Here is an 18,207-nt window from a genome sequence, read left to right on the forward strand (position 1 = left end):
GCATGTGGCTCTGTGTTAGCAATCTCAGACAGAGCTTGGATTTCACTAACCCACTCATTCACCTTTCCCGCTACGTACTCGGTCTTGAAGTCCGTAGTGCCAATTACTGCGCCTAGATGTCTTTGGCCGTCCTTAGTTATTTTGACCTCACTTCCGCCAAAAACCTCCAATGCCCGTTCATAATGTTCTGGCTTCACGATGAGGAAGGACTTGCTGGCGTTTGGGTGGTACCCTATTTGTGGACCTCGCGATGTTACCAAGTCCCACCACTTTTTGATGCCCTCCACTTTTCCTGCTCCTGTAAGGTCATCAGCATATGCCACTTGTTTGACCCCAGTTGTTTCAAATTTTATTTCTTGTTGGAGCACTGATAGGCCAATTGCATACATTGCCATTGCAACAGGGTCCCCCTGTGTTGTTCCCTCGGTTGACTGTAAGATGGTATCACCTCTTAGAGCCTTGTTGTTTACTATGTAGAGGTCTGATGGATTCCTATACGAATTTTCAACATACATCGCAAAGCTTGGACACTTGATCTTGATGTTGTGCAGTGCAGCCTTGCGGTTAAGTATGTTGAATGCGTTTGAAGCATCCACCAGGAGAACGGCCTCACAATCACGCTGCTCGAATATCAATCTCATGGCGTGAATGGCCGCCTCCCCACCAGCCTGGTGGCCAGCACACACTTGTAGGTTCCCTGCTGCTGCCCTGACATCGTCCTTTACCACCTCCATTATGCACTTTCCGATGATCCGCCTCAGCACTTCCCCCACCCCTATAGGTCTACATCCTGGTTTCTTTTCCAGAGGAATAAGGCGGCAGGCCGTCAGGGCCTGGAGGTGATGGCAGCAAGAGGATGCAAGCTTTCTTGCAAGGGCGGCAATGGCAGTGCAGAGATCGCTTGCTACAGGGCCAAACTTGTTTGTGCTGAGGATGACTCTCCAACCGTTTGCATCCAGACCTGAAGGGCCGGCTCCTCCTCGAGTCTTCAGTGCCTTTTTCCACACCATCTCTCCTGTTATTTTCTCGAACAGGACAGCATTTGGTGGGATATAGTCACCCTGGAACCTGATGCCTTCGTCTTCGCTTGCAGGGGGATGTTTCTCTTTCAATAGTTTTAATGTCTCTCTGTTTATTGGCATCACCCCACCGGAGGATTCCTCTGTGAGAGATCTTACCGCAAGAGACACTTTTCCCACACGCATTTTGTTTCCAAATTTTCTTGCCACGTCATCGGTGTTTTGCTTTCCGTCACCCGTAATTTTTAGTCTCTCCTGCAGTGTTCTTGCTTCACATAGGAGATCATCTAGGGCCCCAGTCTGCCACATTGCCAATCTTCTCTTCATTGCTGCCACATTTTCTTTGTGCTTAGCCTTTGTGTGTGTCCTCTGACAAAATAGATGTGGTATTATTGCCAGTATTTGAAGAGCTAGAGGGGCGAGGAAGCGGTCCTGAGTGTAATCAGTCATGAAGCGAGTCATCTCCCGAATCATTTCTTTGGTGGCCGCACACTTGGGTGGTTCAAATAAGTTAGCGGGCGACCACTTGACAATTTCCATCGACATAATAATAAAATAATAATAAATAAACCCATAAGACTGTATATGCTAATCAATATTCATAGTCAACATCTTTCTAAACTAAAACAAGAATAAACACATTAACACGGAAGCCAATAGTCGACGTCGTATAATCTAAATGGAGAGCCAGAGGGAGGGAGGTAATTTATTGGGTCAGTGCCCTTTATTGTCGAACTTGACCTTGTACACACCTCAGCCCTCATGGCCTCCCCCTCCCCTGTAGAGCAAGGAAAGACAGACAGACAGACAGGGAGACACGAACACACCAATAAGGTACTAGTTATTAATATTATAAACGATCAAGTTATACATATAGAAAACCGCCATCTTGGACTCTTTCATAATCCCATACCCCCCAACCCCACCCTCCACCCCACCCCCACCCCCCACCCCCACCCCACACACTGAAACATTTTTAGACTTAAGGCCTTGGACGATTCTAGTCACCATCACTCGACGTCCTCTCAATCATCCCCCTTCCTCCACCTCCCTTCCCTTCCCCCTTCCCTTCTTCCTCCTTCCCTCTCAAACCCCTTTTCCCCTTTCCTTCCCAACCCCTCTCCTCTATCCTCCTTCCCCTCCCAACCCCTCTTCCCCCTTTCCCTTCCCAAACCTCTCTCTTCCCTCTTCCTTTAACTCCCCTTCTTCCCCCCTTCCTTTAACCCCCCCCTCCCCTTCCCTTCCTTCCCACTCTCTTCCCCTTCCCTCTCAAACCCCTCTCCCCCTTCCTTCCCAACCCCACTCTCTTCCCCTTCCCTCTCAAACCCCTCTTCCTCTTCCCCTCCAACCCCCCTCTTCCCCTTCCCTCAAACCCCTCTTCCCCTTCCCCCTCCCAACCCCTCTCCACTACCTCATTATCCTTCGACATTAAAAAGCCAAACAAAACTCAAGTGGCACGGTGTCAATACGTGTGCCAGGTGCCATAGTGCCAAGTGCCATAGTGATAGATTAACTCTCGGGGTCGTGAAAAATAAGTGAGAGGCAGCACAAACACACAAACACCTACATATACTCAAGTGCACTTATTGTCGACACAGCAGGTACCAGTGTGTTTGTGAGTGAGTAGGGGGGTGCGGGAGGTGTTTGTGACTGGGTAGGGGGTGCGGGAGGTGTTTGTGACTGAGTAGAGAGCGTGGGAGGTGTTTGTGACTGAGTAGAGGGCGTGGAAGGTGTTTGTGAGTGGGAGGCGTGGGAGGTGTTTCTGACTGGTGGGTGCGGGAGGTGTTTGTGATGGGGGGGGCGTGAGAGTGTTTGTGACTGGTAGGGGGCGCGGGAGGTGTTTGTGACTTTGGGTGGCGTGGGAGGTGTTTGTGACTGGGGTGCGGGAGGTGTTTGTGACTGAGTAGGGGGGCGTGGGTGGTGTTTGTGACTTGAGTAGGGGCCGTGGGAGGTGTTTGTGACTGAGTTGAGGGAGCGTGGGAGGTGACTGTGACTGAGTTGAGGGCGTGGGAGGTGTTTGTGACTGATTAGGGGGGCGTGGGATGTGTTTGTGACTGAGTAGGGGCGTGGGAGGTGTTTGTGACTGAGTAGGGGGCGTGGGAGGTGTTTGTGACTGAGTAGAGGGGCGTGGGATGTGTTTGTGACTGAGTGAGGGGGGCGTGGGAGGTGTTTGTGACTGAGTAGGGGGGCGTGGGATGTGTTTGTGACTGAGTAGGGGCGTGGGAGGTGTTTGTGACTGAGTAGGGGGCGTGGGATGTGTTTGTGACTGAGTATTAGGGGGAGGGGCGCGGGAGGTGTTTGTGACTGAGTACGGGGCGTGGGAGGTGTTTGTGACTGAGTGGGGGGCGCAGGGAGGTATTTGTGACTAGTGGGGTGTGGGAGGTGTTTGTGACTGAGTAGGGGGCGGGAGGTGTTTGTGACTGAGTAGAGGGGGGCGTGGGAGGGTGTTTGTGACTGAGTAGGGGGCGCAAGGAGGTATTTGTGACTGAGTAGGGGTGTGGGAGGTGTTTGCGACTGGTAGGGGGCGTGGGAGGTGTTTTGTGACTGAGTAGGGGGCAGGAGGTGTTTGTGACTGAGTAGGGGGGTGGGGAGGTGTTTGTGACTGAGTAGGGGTTGAGGGAGGTGTTTGACTGAGTAGAGGCGCAGGAGGTGTTTGTGACTAGTAGGGGATAGAGTATTTGGGTGGTGTGTGTGTGTGTGTGTGTGTGTGTGTGTGTATGTGTGTGTGTGTGTGTTTTGTGTTTGTTTATTGTTCTGCATATCTTTAACATATAGCAGAAGAAGGTAGATCAAATAATGTAAATAATTCAATTCTCTTGGTATCTTAACGGCCAGCCTTTTACAACATCAATCATTTCATTTCCTCTCACACACACACTTTTCCATAAACGTTATCTATGACATGGTAGTATGGTAACTGATGGATTAAGAATGATTAACACTGAGACTCTACGGTAAGTGTGTGTGTGTGTGTGTGTGTGTGTGTGTGTTGCTTCTTAAGATGTTAGGGATAATAATGTTTGGCCAAGAACCGGTCATTGTCTGCGTTACGTCACACCTGAGAAAAACTTCCTCAAGTGTGAACAATATCCATCAGTCAGGTTCAGGAAAAGTTGACGTAGGGCTGATAAAATGCAGTAAAAAATAACGTGAGAAATTATGTGAATTGACCCACGCCAGTGAGGGAATTCCACAGGGCCGCGGGGCGTTTATTGCCTGCCACCAGTGTCACCTAGACCATTGGAGAACAACGCCTGACGCATCTTCGCCAGTTTTGCTTCTTCTCTCACTGTAAATGTTTTCACGGTGCCGATCATAGATGCTTATAAAGAGCAAAGCCTGACACATCTTCTCTTAGCCTTGCTTTTGTCTCCCGGTGGGAATGTTATCATGGGTTGCCCGTCGAGAGATGAACGCCTGACGCACCTTCGCTTAACCTTACGTCTGTCTGCAAGCGGGAATGTTATCACGGGGTGCCTGTAGACAGCTAAACGCCAGACGAACCTTCGCTTTGCCTTGCTTCTGCTGCCACGGGGAATGTTTTTATACTGTGTTGTGATGTGTACATCTCCCCGACGCTTGTCAGCCAAACACGCTGATCAATGGACACTTCTGGGAACTGGCCCGTTGTTCTGCCCCGCCGAGACAATACCTTGGCAGAGCCCCTCTTCATTGTTGACTCCTTCCTCCCTGGAAACCTTGATATGTGATCCTCATTTTTGGGGAGATCGTTCATGGAACACCAACTTTGGGTAATGTTTTAATATATATGAGAGAGAGAGAGAGAGAGAGAGAGAGAGAGAGAGAGAGAGAGTTAAATCTGAGCATGAAACAATAACGCAATAAAGGATAAATGAATGAATACGAGTAAGTGATAGAGATAATGAGACTATGACTAATAAATAAGGAGAGACAACATACTGGTTACAGGAGAGACAAGAGAGGCGCAGTAAGGCGTGAGAGATACAGTAGGAGGTGTTGACACTGGGTGAAGCACATCAAGTAAAGGCACAATAACACACACACACACACACACACACACACACACACACACACACACACACATGAATAAATGAACGAAAAATAAGATTAAAAACCATCGGTGAATGATACCAGGGAACTAGTAAACGACCCAAACATATACTCAAGACTTACAACTTGCCGGTGAGAAGGAGACATAAGAAGGAACAGTGTAAAACTCGCGGATATGAGGTACGTGGGAGGAGGAAGAGGAGAAGGATCAACAAAGAATGTGAGAGACAATGATAAAGCGAAGGAGAAAGACGAGGAAATGAAGAGGACATTCGAGAAGAGGGAATGTGTGTGTGTCTGAGGCAACGTCGAGACAAAGAGTCCAACGATACACTTTACTATTATTTTGTCTACTTAAGCACCCATTACCCCTGGCCATAATAACCTACATATATGGAAATTTAACATCCTCGAGACACCTTATATCCGTGGCCAACAGTCGTCCCTTATGATTCGTAAACCCACAGAAAACAAAAATACCCCAACAAGTATTTTTCTTCTCTCTTGTTCTGAGATCACAGCTGGTCTTTCTTTTATTTTCACAGATGGCATCGACCTAAGGTTTAAGATTGGGGATTAGCACACCGTTGAAAAGAAGACCTAAGAAATGAAAGTAATCCACATAAATCCTCCACATAGATACTCTCTCCCTACCCCAGGCCAGGATGCACGGACGAGCTGACACAAAATCCCACAGCTGCGACAAACTTATAAATCTTACAAGAATAACAAAGTCCCCCCTTTAGTCGTACAGAAAACGGGAACCGCAGTGTTGTGCAGGGATTATGACACGTCCACAAATTACTCCTCGACTTGATCCGAGAATGCGGTACCGACACTGGGAATGGCTGTCTAGGAATCTGCCTGGAATCCCACTGGCACGCTCACATTGGCAGGAATTTGCTGAGAATGAAACCCCTTATGACGATGATTTGAGAAGAGGTGAGAATCTGGGGGGGAATTTATAATGAATTACGTTTTTCTAAGGTTATAAGATCACTGTACAGTAGTTATTATGGCGAAAGATATAATAAAAAATAGATGATAAAAAATTCTATATATAGCATAGAGATAAATTAATGGTCTTACTAAAGTTTTAATTTATAGCTGAGGTGATGTACAGTAGACAGGTAAAATGTATAGCTGAGGTGATGTAGACAGGTGAAATGTATAGCTGAAGTGGTGTATACAGGTGAAATGTATAGCTGAGATGATGTAGACAGGTGAAATGTATAGCTGAAGTGATGTATACAGGTAAAATGTATAGCTGAGGTGATGTAGACAGGTGAAATGTATAGCTGAGATGATGTTTACAAGTGACACCCCTCCCCTACTGGCACTTTCCCTACTAGCATTCCTACCCTATTGGCACTCCCCCTACTGGCACCCTCTACTGGCATCCCCTACCCTACTGGCACCCCTCCCCTACTGGCACTTTCCCTACTAGCATCCCTACCCTATTGGCACTCCCCCTACTGGCACCCTCTACTGGTATCCCCTACCCTATTGGCACCCCTCCCCTACTGGCACCCCTCCCCTACTGGCACTTTCCCTACTAGCATCCCCATCCTATTGGCACTCTCCTACTGGCACCCTCTATTGCATCCCCCTACCCTATTGGCACCTCCCCTACTGGCACTTTCCCTACAGCATCCCTATCCTGTGGCACTCTACTGGCAGCCTCTACTGGCATCCCTACCTATTGGCACCCCCTCTACTGGCACCCCTCCCCTACTGGCACTTTCCCTACTAGCATCCCTACCCTATTGGCACTCCCCCTACTGGCACCCTCTACTGGTATCCCCTACCCTATTGGCACCCCTCCCCTACTGGCACCCCTTCCCTACTGGCACTTTCCCTACTAGCATCCCTACCCTATTGGCACTCCCCCTACTGGCACCCTCTACTGGCACCCCCTACTTTGCACGCCTTCCCCTATTGGCACCCTACTGGCCCCGGGTCACGCGCGAGGGTAACTATTATCGCCACTGTTGCCAATGTCCAACAACCCAATGACCCGACCCCTGAAAATAAAGTGTAGTGACTCCTATCTTCTTCGTCACTAACTACGCACACAAACCACCTATCATCATCATTATCATCACACAAACCACGTATCATCAACACCACCATCTACACACAAACCACCTATCATCATCACCATCATCATTACACAAACCACGTATCATCATCATCAAAAACTATACAATGAATAACTATAAAGCCCAAAACTAATCTTTACATTACTAGGACACAGGGAGAACGAGAAGGAGACGTCTTTGAGTTGGCAACAGTGTCACAGCGGCCCGTGACACCCAGCCCGGGGCCCACTGGACACGTGAAGGCCCCCCCCAAAACATAATGACTCTTCCATCGTTATTGTCAATTTTAATGAGTTTACAGAAATGAGGGGACGTGGAGGTGGTGAGGGGAAGTGAGGGAAAAAGGGAAAGACATGAAGGAAGTGAAGGAAGTAGACAGAGGAAGGAGAATTGATGAAAATATTGGACGTTAAGAAGACAGAATGAGTTGTGTCAAATGGCTAACTTGTGGTAAAATTTATTTATCCTTTTCATTTTTTATTTTATTACGTATATATATTGATTTATAAATTTTAGGTCAATATTATACAAGATGTTAATTCTTGTTGGTAAAATATGTGTAAGATTAATATTTTATGTATTATTATTATCATCAGTATTATTATATTGATGTATTTATATATTATTATTATTATTATTATTATTATTATTATTATTATTATTATTATTCCACATAGCGTTCACTATTAACACATATTAATAACTTCTATGAGAACAAATTAACAAATTAGCCACATATGTGTTCAATCAACATTCCACATATCATTAGAACACACACACACACACACACACACACACACACACACACACACACACACACCTGAAACTTTATACTTAAGGTCAATCAGTTTACTGTTTCGAAAATTCACATCACATATTGTAAATAATCAGAGAGAGAGAGAGAGAGAGAGAGAGAGACCAGTGACCCATTTCACCGTCGTATGTAAACACTTCACGGTCGTAACATACAGGCGACAACCTACACGACGACCGGACGTGTGTAAAAAATGGGAAGAGGAAATGTAGAATGACAAGTGAGTGACGATAAAGAAGAGGCAACAGGGAGACCAAAGGATGAACCGAGAGAGATAAAGCACAATAAAAGTGATATAAATGAGGAGTGAGATAAGTTACTAGTGACTGTAGGAGGCGGAGGAGGAGGGTGAGGGTGACGAGGAAGGGGGAACAGGTAGAATGATGAAGGGAGGAAGAGGAGGAAGAGGATGATAAGAACGAGTAGAAAAGCTGAGGATGAGGAAGGACAAGTTACTGAGGACAACAACTTAAGGTATTAACACATCATTGGTCGTGACGTCATTCTACCTACAGCCAATCACCGGTCTGGTTCCTTTAATTAAAATATATTGAGATAAAAGACGTTATTATTATTATTATTATTATTATTATTATTATTATTATTATTATTATTATTATTATTATTATTATTATTATTTATTATTTATTATTATTTATTATTATAATTATTGTTGTTGTTGTTATCATTTTCCGTTTCCCATCGACGTAATCTGAAAGGAAACGATATGACAAAAGAAGCTGGTGAAAGTGGTGGTGGTGGTGGTAGTAGTGGTGGTGGTGGTATTGGTGGTGGTGGTGGTATTGGTGGTGGGGGTGGTATTGGTGGTAGTGGTGGTAGTGGTGGTGGTGGTGGTGGTGGTGGTGGTGGTAGGTGGTGGTGGTGGTGGTGGTGGTGGTGGTGGTAGTGTTGATGGTGGTGGTGGTGGTGGTGTTGATGGTGGTGGTGGTGAGGTGGTGGTGGTGGTAGTAGGTTGGTGGTAGTGGTGGTGGTAGTAGTGTTGATAGTGGTGTGGTGGTGGTGGTGGTAGTAGTGTTGGTGGTGGTGGTGGTGGTAGTAGTGTTGATGATGGTGGTGGTGGTGGTATTGGTGGTGGTGGTGGTGGTGGTGGTGGTGATGGTAGTGGTGGTGGTGGTGATGCGTGATGGTGGTGGTGATGGTAGTAGTGGTGATGGTGGTAGGTGATGGTGGTAGTGGTGATGGTGGTAGTGGTGGTAGTGTTGATGGTGGTGGTGGTGGTGGTGGTGGTGGTGGTGGTGGTGGTGGTGGCTGGTCGTCAGAAAACACTGGTAAACAAGATATACTCTCGGGGACGTGACCTCCTGGTACACCCATCAGGCCCTGCTAGTGGACAAGGACCGAACAGCTAGGGACATGAGGTAGCTTTTAGCGGGAGTTATTTTCAACGAGCTCGATTTACAGTGAGCTAATTTCAGCGAGTTAGCTTACAGTGACCTGGCTTCACAACGAATTATTTATAGTGACCTGGCTTCACAATGACCTAGCTAGCTGCACAACAAGTTAGCTTACAGTGACCTAGTTTCACAGAGAGCTAACTTCACAGTGAGCTAACTCTACAGTGACCTAGCTTCACAGAGAACTAACTTCACAGTGAGTTGAGCTTCAGTGAGCTAACTTCACAGTGAGCTAACTTCACAGTGACCTAGCTTCACAGAGAACTAACTTCACAACGAATCCAGAAAACTTATAGCCGACATAAAATAACCTTCCTCATCGTATCTTCCAAACTCCCACAAAACTCCATCCTGGGAAAAAAAAAATCCAATTTATTCCGTATTATAAGCGAACCGACCCGTACCTAATTTTTTATGCATCGAGGCCTCCATACCACACTGCTGAAGAAAAAAAAAAGCACATTTAAAAAAAATCCCACGTTAGATCGAAAACAAAAAGTTCCATGACGCGAAAAAAAAAAAAAAAAAAAAATAGCAGGTCGAGTGGTTACTGTCAAAATAGCCGGAGCTCTTGTTTTTATAACGTGGGATTCTCGCCGCTTCTCGCGTTTATGATGTTTTGGCGCGCAATTATGTGTCACCAGCGAATTTATCCCGACGTTTTTAAAGGCTGAGAGGGACACTGGAGGTTTACTTCAACGTTTTTTAGGTTTATTTCAGCGTTTTTTTTTTTTAGGTTTATTTCAGCTGGTTTTTTTTTTTTAGGGTTTTGAGACATTGAAGGTTTATTTAAACGTTTTTAGGATTTGGGGAACAGTGGTGGTTTATTTAAATGTTTTACTTGGGGGTTTAGGGCGTCTTGGGGGGTTTAACGTTTTTTAATGCTTATTTCATTGTCCTTTTTAGGTTTAAGGGGGTAGTGGAGTTTTAATTTTTTTTTTAAGGTTTAGGGGATAACAGGGATTAGTTTAAACATTTCTTAGGATTTAGGGGACAGTGGTAGGTATATTAGCATTATTTTAATCCACGTTTTTTTTTTAGGGTTTAATAACTGAAGGGACAGTGTAGGTTTCTAAACGTTTCTTGGGGTTTAGGGGAGAGTGGAACGCTGTGGTACATACAAGATGATATATATTTTTTTAAGATCCGTAACGTAGATAATTTATTTTAATTTCTCTCTCTATGATTGGCTGACTGACCTTACATACAACGACATGACCTTAATGGTATGATCTTACATACAAAATGAACTTACACACAAAGACATACTCTTACGACATGATCTTTCATACAATGACATAATCTTACGACATGACTCTTACATACAATGACACGGTAGTTGAATGTAAAGTTGAAGGAAGTACGATGTTTTTGGCAACAATCCTTAACAATAGCTAACAAGTACCTAACCTGGTCATCCCTAGAGACTGTCAGGTATGGTTCTGACAGAGGCGGAGATTCATGAAGGGATTTCTCCAGTTTGATGAAGAAAAGGTGGATAAATTACACAATATCTGAGGAAACTTTGTACTATAATCCCTTAAGTACTGTTAAGGGACCCATAAAGTAATAGGTACTTAGTAGTCTTTAGGTCACTCTTTTTAGGAACCATTAAGTAACAATTATTCGGTACTTATTTTAGTCACTGTTACTTAGAGATTCTTAAAAGTCATATTCATTCAGGAGTTCTTAAGTCACTGTAACTAAACCCGTTGGTAAGATCGTCTGGCGTTACTTACAGGGTTAAGAATCCCTCAAGTCACATTCACTTGGGAGTTCCTTAATTCAAAGATCCCTGAAGTCAGAGTCGTTAAGTAGTCCCTTAAGTGAGTGTACGCCACATTCCGAGACGACGCCCTAAGCAAGCAGTAACCCCTTAAGTGTGAGTCCAGCGGTATTCCAGCACTGGCCCTTGAGGGAGGCAGCGCTCGAGTGATTTATAGACAAAACACGGGTTCGGTCGTAGCCCCTGACCACCTCACGACTGTCAATATGGTGGTGGGTGGTGGTGGTGGAGGTGGTGGAGGTGGTGGAGGAGGAGGAGGTGGTGGTGGTGGTGGTGGTGGTGGTGTGGTGGTGGTGGTGGTGGTGGTGGTGGTGGTGGTGGTGGTGGAGGAGGAGGAGGAGGAGGTGGAGGAGGAGGAGGTGGTGGGTGGTGGTGGTGGTGGGAGGAGGAGGTAGTGGTGGTGGTGAAGGAGGTAGAGGTGGTGGTGGTGGGGAGACGGGAGGAGGTGGTGGGAGGAGGAGGTAGTGGTGGTGGTGGTGGTGGTGGTGGTGGTGGTGGGAGGAGGAGGAAATAGTGGTGGTGGTGGAGGGAGGTAGTGGTGGTGGGTGGGGAGGAGGTAGTGGTGGTGGTGGTGGTGGGGGGCAGGTGGTGGTGGGGGCAGGTAGTGGTGGTGGTGGGCAGTAGTGTGGTGGTGGTGGGGGGGGTAGTGGTGGTGGTGGTGGTGGTGGTGGAGGAGGTAGTAGTGGTGGTGGTGGTGGTGGTGTTGGTGGTGATAGTAGTGGTGGTAGAGGAGGAGGAGGTGGTGGTGGTGGTGTTGATGGTGGTGCTGGAGGAGGAGGAGGAAGAGGAGGAGGAGATGATGGACGATGACGTTGGTGGCGACGTTAGCGGTTACAGTGCGGCGTTGGACATTTGAAGTGGACATTTTCGGCTGGGGGGCGGCTGCAACAGGCATTAGCGGCGGTGTTGTCGGCTGTGGTGGTGGTGGAGGTAGTGACGGGGCCCATGAACTGGTTCGTTGTCTAAACACACAACATACATCATGACCACCACGACTCGACCGCTGAGGACTAGGGTACACGATCCACGGTTCAGAGTCTTACAGCATCTTACGTTTAAAACTTTAGTCCATTTACCTGGTCGTGTAAGAACTCGTCTAATTGACTCAACTTAACTACCAACTAAAATGGCATCGGAGTTGTACTGAGACTGCATCGTAGCTGGAGAAGTTCACTTACCTAAAGACGTGTGTTCAGAAATTCCGGGTAAGCCTGGATATAACATTTATATATAGGCATGACCCATTCCAATGTATAAACGATTTAGACATGACTAAAGGCCTGGATATGACAATAATTTAGACATGATGCAAGCTTAGACATGACACCTATTTGGTCATGACAATAGCTTCAGGTAAAACACAATTTCATCATACATCAGAGACAAAACACTCTGCTGTAACTGTGAACCTAAGACAGTCAGTTTTGTGAGAAGGTTAAGATGTAAACAAAAAACTCCTGATGATCGTCGGGTGACATGATTATTATCGTAGACATCTGAGATTCTAAAGAGTTTTATTTGGGTAATATTTTGCGCTTCTGGTGTTTATCTTGAGTTCGGATTTTTCGTTTGGTTTTGTGTTTGTGTTGGTTGTGTAGTATATGAATGTGTGTGTGTTTATTTCTTTAAATGTGTGTGTGTGTGTGTGTGTGTGTGCGCATCTATACAAGTGTAGGTACACACACACACACACACATGCATCACTATGTTTACCTATATGCCACGTCTGTTTAGCTCTGTGTGTGTGTATGTATGAGAACGTGCGTGCATATGTGTGCGTGTACGTGTGTGTGTGTCTGGGTGCTCCATAACCAGGTATATGTGTACATATTAACTAAGGCACCTTGCCCTGTGCCTTGTGAACACATTACACGCGCTTTCTGCAGAAGACGACCATTGTGTACCGCGCACAGTGAATCTCCAAGAAAAATACGTATCCAGCTAAACCGCCGGGGAGGAACGGTGGTCAGAGGGCGGTCCACTCCTGCCTCCAGAGCTGCGACTATTTCTCTCTTCTTACACACAAACGCCTTCCTATTCTCTGCAATATTCAGGCACTAAGAAGGGTAATATTGACAGAGGTTCGTACTAAAGGTTTAAAAGAAGAATATTTGTTAGTTAGCGCCTGTCTCGTGACTCTGTGTTTGTGTTCGTGGTGTGTGTGTGTGTGTGTGTGTGTGTGTGTGTGTGTGCGTCAGGAGGAGGAAAATACCGTTTGGTTTATTATTATTATTATTATTATTATTATTAGTAGTAGTAGTAGTAGTAGTAGTAGTAGTAGGAGTAGTAGTAGTAGTAGTAGTAGTAGTATTATTAGTAAATATTAGTAGTAGTAGTAGTAGTAGTAGTAGTAGTAGGAGTAGTAGTAGTAGTAGTAGTAGTAGTTTCTTTACTTATATTTTGAAAAGCGTTTCCGAGTTCTGACTGTTTCACAAGAGCCGGTGTGGCCATCGCATCTACCTTCGTGGTTTGAGGGTCGGGCGCAGGTGTGGGAAGCCCGTAGTGTGATCGGCCGGGGGCACAGGGGGTAAAGTCTTTCAGTGGGTTGATCAATAACTTGATGCATTATAATCTCGTAATGCAAGTTGATATATACAGTTTAACATGTTCAAAGGGACACATCAATCACTGTATCTCTAGACAATAATTTTTTTTTTCACAAGATCCTGAACTGTAAGTCGAGACACATTACAATATCACAGCCATGCCTTGATACATTCTTAGTTGAGTCAGCAGCTCAATACTCGTCTACCATAGTAGCTGAATGACCGACGATCATCTTCTACACGGGGGGAGTTTTTTTTTAGTCCAAAGACACTTTATTATATTCGCTGCCAGACGCACAGTACCAACATTATCATCTGTGATCCATTGGAGGACACCGTAAAAAAAACAGTTGTTAAAACTTATTCGCATGTTGCTGGCGGTCTTGTTTACGAACTCATAATTAAAAGAATCATTACAATGTTTTCTTTTTATATTTAATCCGGCTGTTTATCATCTGTGTCGGATGTAAATATATATCACAGCCTTAAACTGTATAAAACACATATTTGAAATAATTACCTAAATAAATCTGGGTACGAATATACACTGCCATTTAATTAAATTAATATGCTGTCTGATTTTTCCTACTGTTTGCCAGACGCCTTTGATACTCCTGGTGGAGGAAAACTTGGGCGGGTTGGTTCAGGTAGGGGAGCGGCGACCCGCGGCGGGCTATTTGCGACCCGTCAGACGTCGAAATGGAAATAATGAATGCAAACACATGGTAAGAAGAAAAACAAGGCTTAGGGCACCACCCAAAGACATGAACGAAACACATGGACAAAATAACACCATTCCTAAACTCTTCGTTCTGTTCCTTGATCAAGAGATGAAAGAACAACTCAAGTCATTATCTTCTCTTTCGCCAGAGTTCAGCAACTTGTGATCAAGAGTAAAGTGAGACCCAGGTGATTGATTTATACTTCGGAAGCCCAGTAGGGAGGCAAGATGGCGGTGTTTACGAGGGAGGGTCGACTTAAGGAGAATGAAAGTTGCCTTAAACAGCTAAGAAAAGACGTGAGTGTAAGGTGGCAGCGGTGTGGAGGAAGCGCATTTGCCTGTGTTATGAACCACCTGGCGATCCTTCCCTCCCCTCACCCCTCCACCCCTCACCTCCCACACAGCGCCTCTCACCCTCGGTAATCACATCCCTCGCTCTCACCCTCAGGCTCACACACCTTCGCCAAGCATCATCAAATATCGCAGTAAACTATAATGGATGAAGCGTGAGTCAATAAGCTATACCCAACCATCTTAATAGGTGACGTCAAGGCTACATTACGTGTTCCCGGTAACGAGGTCAACCTACAATGCATTAAGAACATCCGGTTACGAAGAGGAATGAAAAAAAAATAAAGATTGATATGATTAGGATCACCAATTAAACCCACATTGAGGCAAGCCATTACTAGTATGATTTGAGCCAGCCCTCGCACCTCCCATCCTCCCCCCCATCTCTCCCACCCGGCTATCTCTCTCCCTCTCTCACCCCCCCACCCGAAGATCAGTCTACCTCTGACGTTCCTCCATCTCCCCCAGCTACCTCTCTCTCCTCTCTCACCCCCCACCCGAAGATCAGTCTACCTCTGACGTTCCTCATCTCCCCCCGGCTATCTCTCTCCCTCTCTCACCCCCCCACCCGAAGATCAGTCTACCTCTGACGTTCCTCCATCTCCCCCCCAGCTACCTCTCTCTCCCTCTCTCTCATACAACCTCTCACCCGAACACCAGTCTACCCCCCATCGTCCCACTTACCCGAGGTCCACCAGACTGGTACCTCCTCCTCGACGGTGGTATCCGGCCTCGGGTATGTCGCCGCGCCTCTATCCTATTACATTTTTGCTCTTTGATGTTATTTAAGGGTGACAGAGACCAGATGTACAATTGGCACTGCAGTTATCAACAGGAGGCACTGAGCTATACATAGGCCATGCAAGGGTGAAAGACTATTTGTTGGTCTCAGAGGCCGATATGTCTCCACCTCGGCCGCCGTAGGGATATTGTCTTATGCATGTGGGACAGTGGACAAAGGGAACGTATATTTGTCTATCATATAAATAGACGGATGGAATAATATCTAGCAAGTAGAATTACGAGAGCTGTGTGGTGGTCGATGATAGGGTGTTGGTCTCACGGTGTTTAATTACGATTTGGGGATATAAATTTTACAAGGATTATGGATTTTAACACCTTTGAGTTCGATTATTTCATCACCTAAGTACGGTGGCTTAACCGTTTGAATATGGTGGCATAACACCTTGAGTACGATAATTTAACCCTTTTAATACGATGAACTAATCCCTTGAATATGATGATATCGGTGTACCTCTCCTTAGAGTTTGTTAAAAAAAAGTTATCTTATATTTATCATTATGTTGCTTGTGTTTCAAAGTATAAAAAAAATGATAAACGACAATATTGGAGTATTGTCGAATCTCTCTCTCTCTCTCTCTCTCTCTCTCTCTCTCTCTCTCTCTGGGGGAGTGGGAGACCGTGATAAACCATAAGAACAAGAATAACAAAGGCACCTATAAGAATGGAAGAAAGGTCAACTATCGGGTCACACTTACTCTTAATAAGTCATAAAGAGAGTTATAGAAAAGGAATTTGCTGCGTGTTTTTATTTATTTACATTTTTTTTTAAATCTTGACATATGTTCTAGAATTATTTTTATGCGTGAATGTTTTAGAAAAATGTCTGATTGTGTACAAGTTTTAGAAAAGAGATTTGGCACCTGTTTGTTTTAGAAAGGTGTTTGACGTGTGTTTGTTTTTGGAGAGAAGTTTGATGTGTTTATTTGGAAACAGGTCTTGACGTAGGTAAATTTCAGAAAAGGTCTTGGTAGTAACTGTAGGTTTTAGAAAAAGTGTTTGACGTAAGTATATATGATTAATGTATTTCACACCTGCAAATATATCAAAATTTTACGCCGTATGTCTGTCTGTCTAACAAAACCATCTGTCTCGTGGATATACTAGAAAATATTACAATGAAGGAACTTAGGCGAATATAATCACCTCATTATTAACCCGGAGAAAAAAAGCCTTTGAATACCGGTCTTAGTTAGTAGTGGCATCAACAACATGTGACGAGATTAAACGACGCCGGGAGGAAAGAGTAAAGGGGCGCGTCTCATCCCTGTCACGACAAATGTGGTTTTCTGGACGGTGACGGCGTGACTATGAAGTGGTGACGGGAGTGTGGTGGTGGCACTGGGGGGAGAAAGAAAGAAAGAAAGAAAGAAAGAAAGAAAGAAAGAAAGGTGCAGGTGTTGTACGATGATGATAGTAGTTGTGCTTTTAGGATAAATAATCATAAGCAAAAATCAAACATGCATTCAAGTTGATATCAAAAGGAGAGAGGAAAGAGAGAACGGTGATGTAAACTCAAGAGGAACAAGAGAAAGTAAGGGCGTGAGGGGTTGGAAAGAGGAGAGGGAGGAGGTGAGAGGAAGGAATGAAGGAAGAAGATATGGAGTGAGGGCAAGAGGAAAGAGTAAGAGGAAGGGGAAGAGAGGGGGAGAGGTGAGAAGACGGAGTGAGGGGTAGGGAAGTGTGTGTGTGGGGGGGGGTGTCTGGGGAAGCCTGCCATGTAACTCAAGTTCACACTTCCCTCACTCATTAACGACCGCTGTTAGGAGAAGGTCTTCAAGGTGATTAATTTGGCCTCAGTGAAGAGAGAGGGGGGGGGTGATGACATAGGAAATAGCGAGAGACAAAGTATTTAATAAGAAAGGGAGATAAAGGGGAAGGGAGAAGAAACATTAATCTTATTTCACAAAAGATAGAATTCGAGACAATACAAAAGACAGAAGGAAAATGAAAAAAAAGACAACCTAACATTTTATAATTATAATGAATTTCTAAATACCCGGAATTAATCCACAGAAAACCATATAATACCGACGTCTCGTTCATATGTTTGACCGTCAACCAATTACAACGTTATAGCAAGAGAACTGATCCCATTTGGTTATTAATTCATAAGATTTTTCGAACGGGTGAGGATGGGAGACGAGCCTATGCTGCTTTTACCTCTGAATGTGGTTTACGTCAGTCTACTGTAGGCCGTGCTAAGGTGGAGTAAGCTAATTGAGGCCGTTGACATATTTCCCAAGCATTTCGAGCGTTCCCTGACGGTGGCAAGAGGTCACCATAACACTCTGCTGACCACATTTCCTCCTTTTGGTAGTGACTTTGTTAGTGGTGAAGGATATAAGTCCTAGCTACAAAGATCGCACCATGGGAAGTTTGGTAATTGTCAGACTTGTAATCCTAGTCGAATTTACCATCAAAGTATGGGGGAATTGACCATATGTATTCTGGGTAGGATTGTTTTGTGACCAGACATAAATCAGTGACCACATCGGGGTTATGAATTGTGTATGATAGATTAAAACTAATACAGTTGTCTAGAGACCCGCCATAAATGTGTGTGTTAGTTCACTATCACCAATGTTTTGACCCATCTTCATATGCGCTTAGTACTAAG

The sequence above is a fragment of the Homarus americanus genome, unplaced genomic scaffold, assembly GCF_018991925.1.
Source record: "Homarus americanus isolate GMGI-L3 unplaced genomic scaffold, GMGI_Hamer_2.0 scaffold51859, whole genome shotgun sequence".
Classification (NCBI taxonomy): domain Eukaryota; kingdom Metazoa; phylum Arthropoda; class Malacostraca; order Decapoda; family Nephropidae; genus Homarus; species Homarus americanus.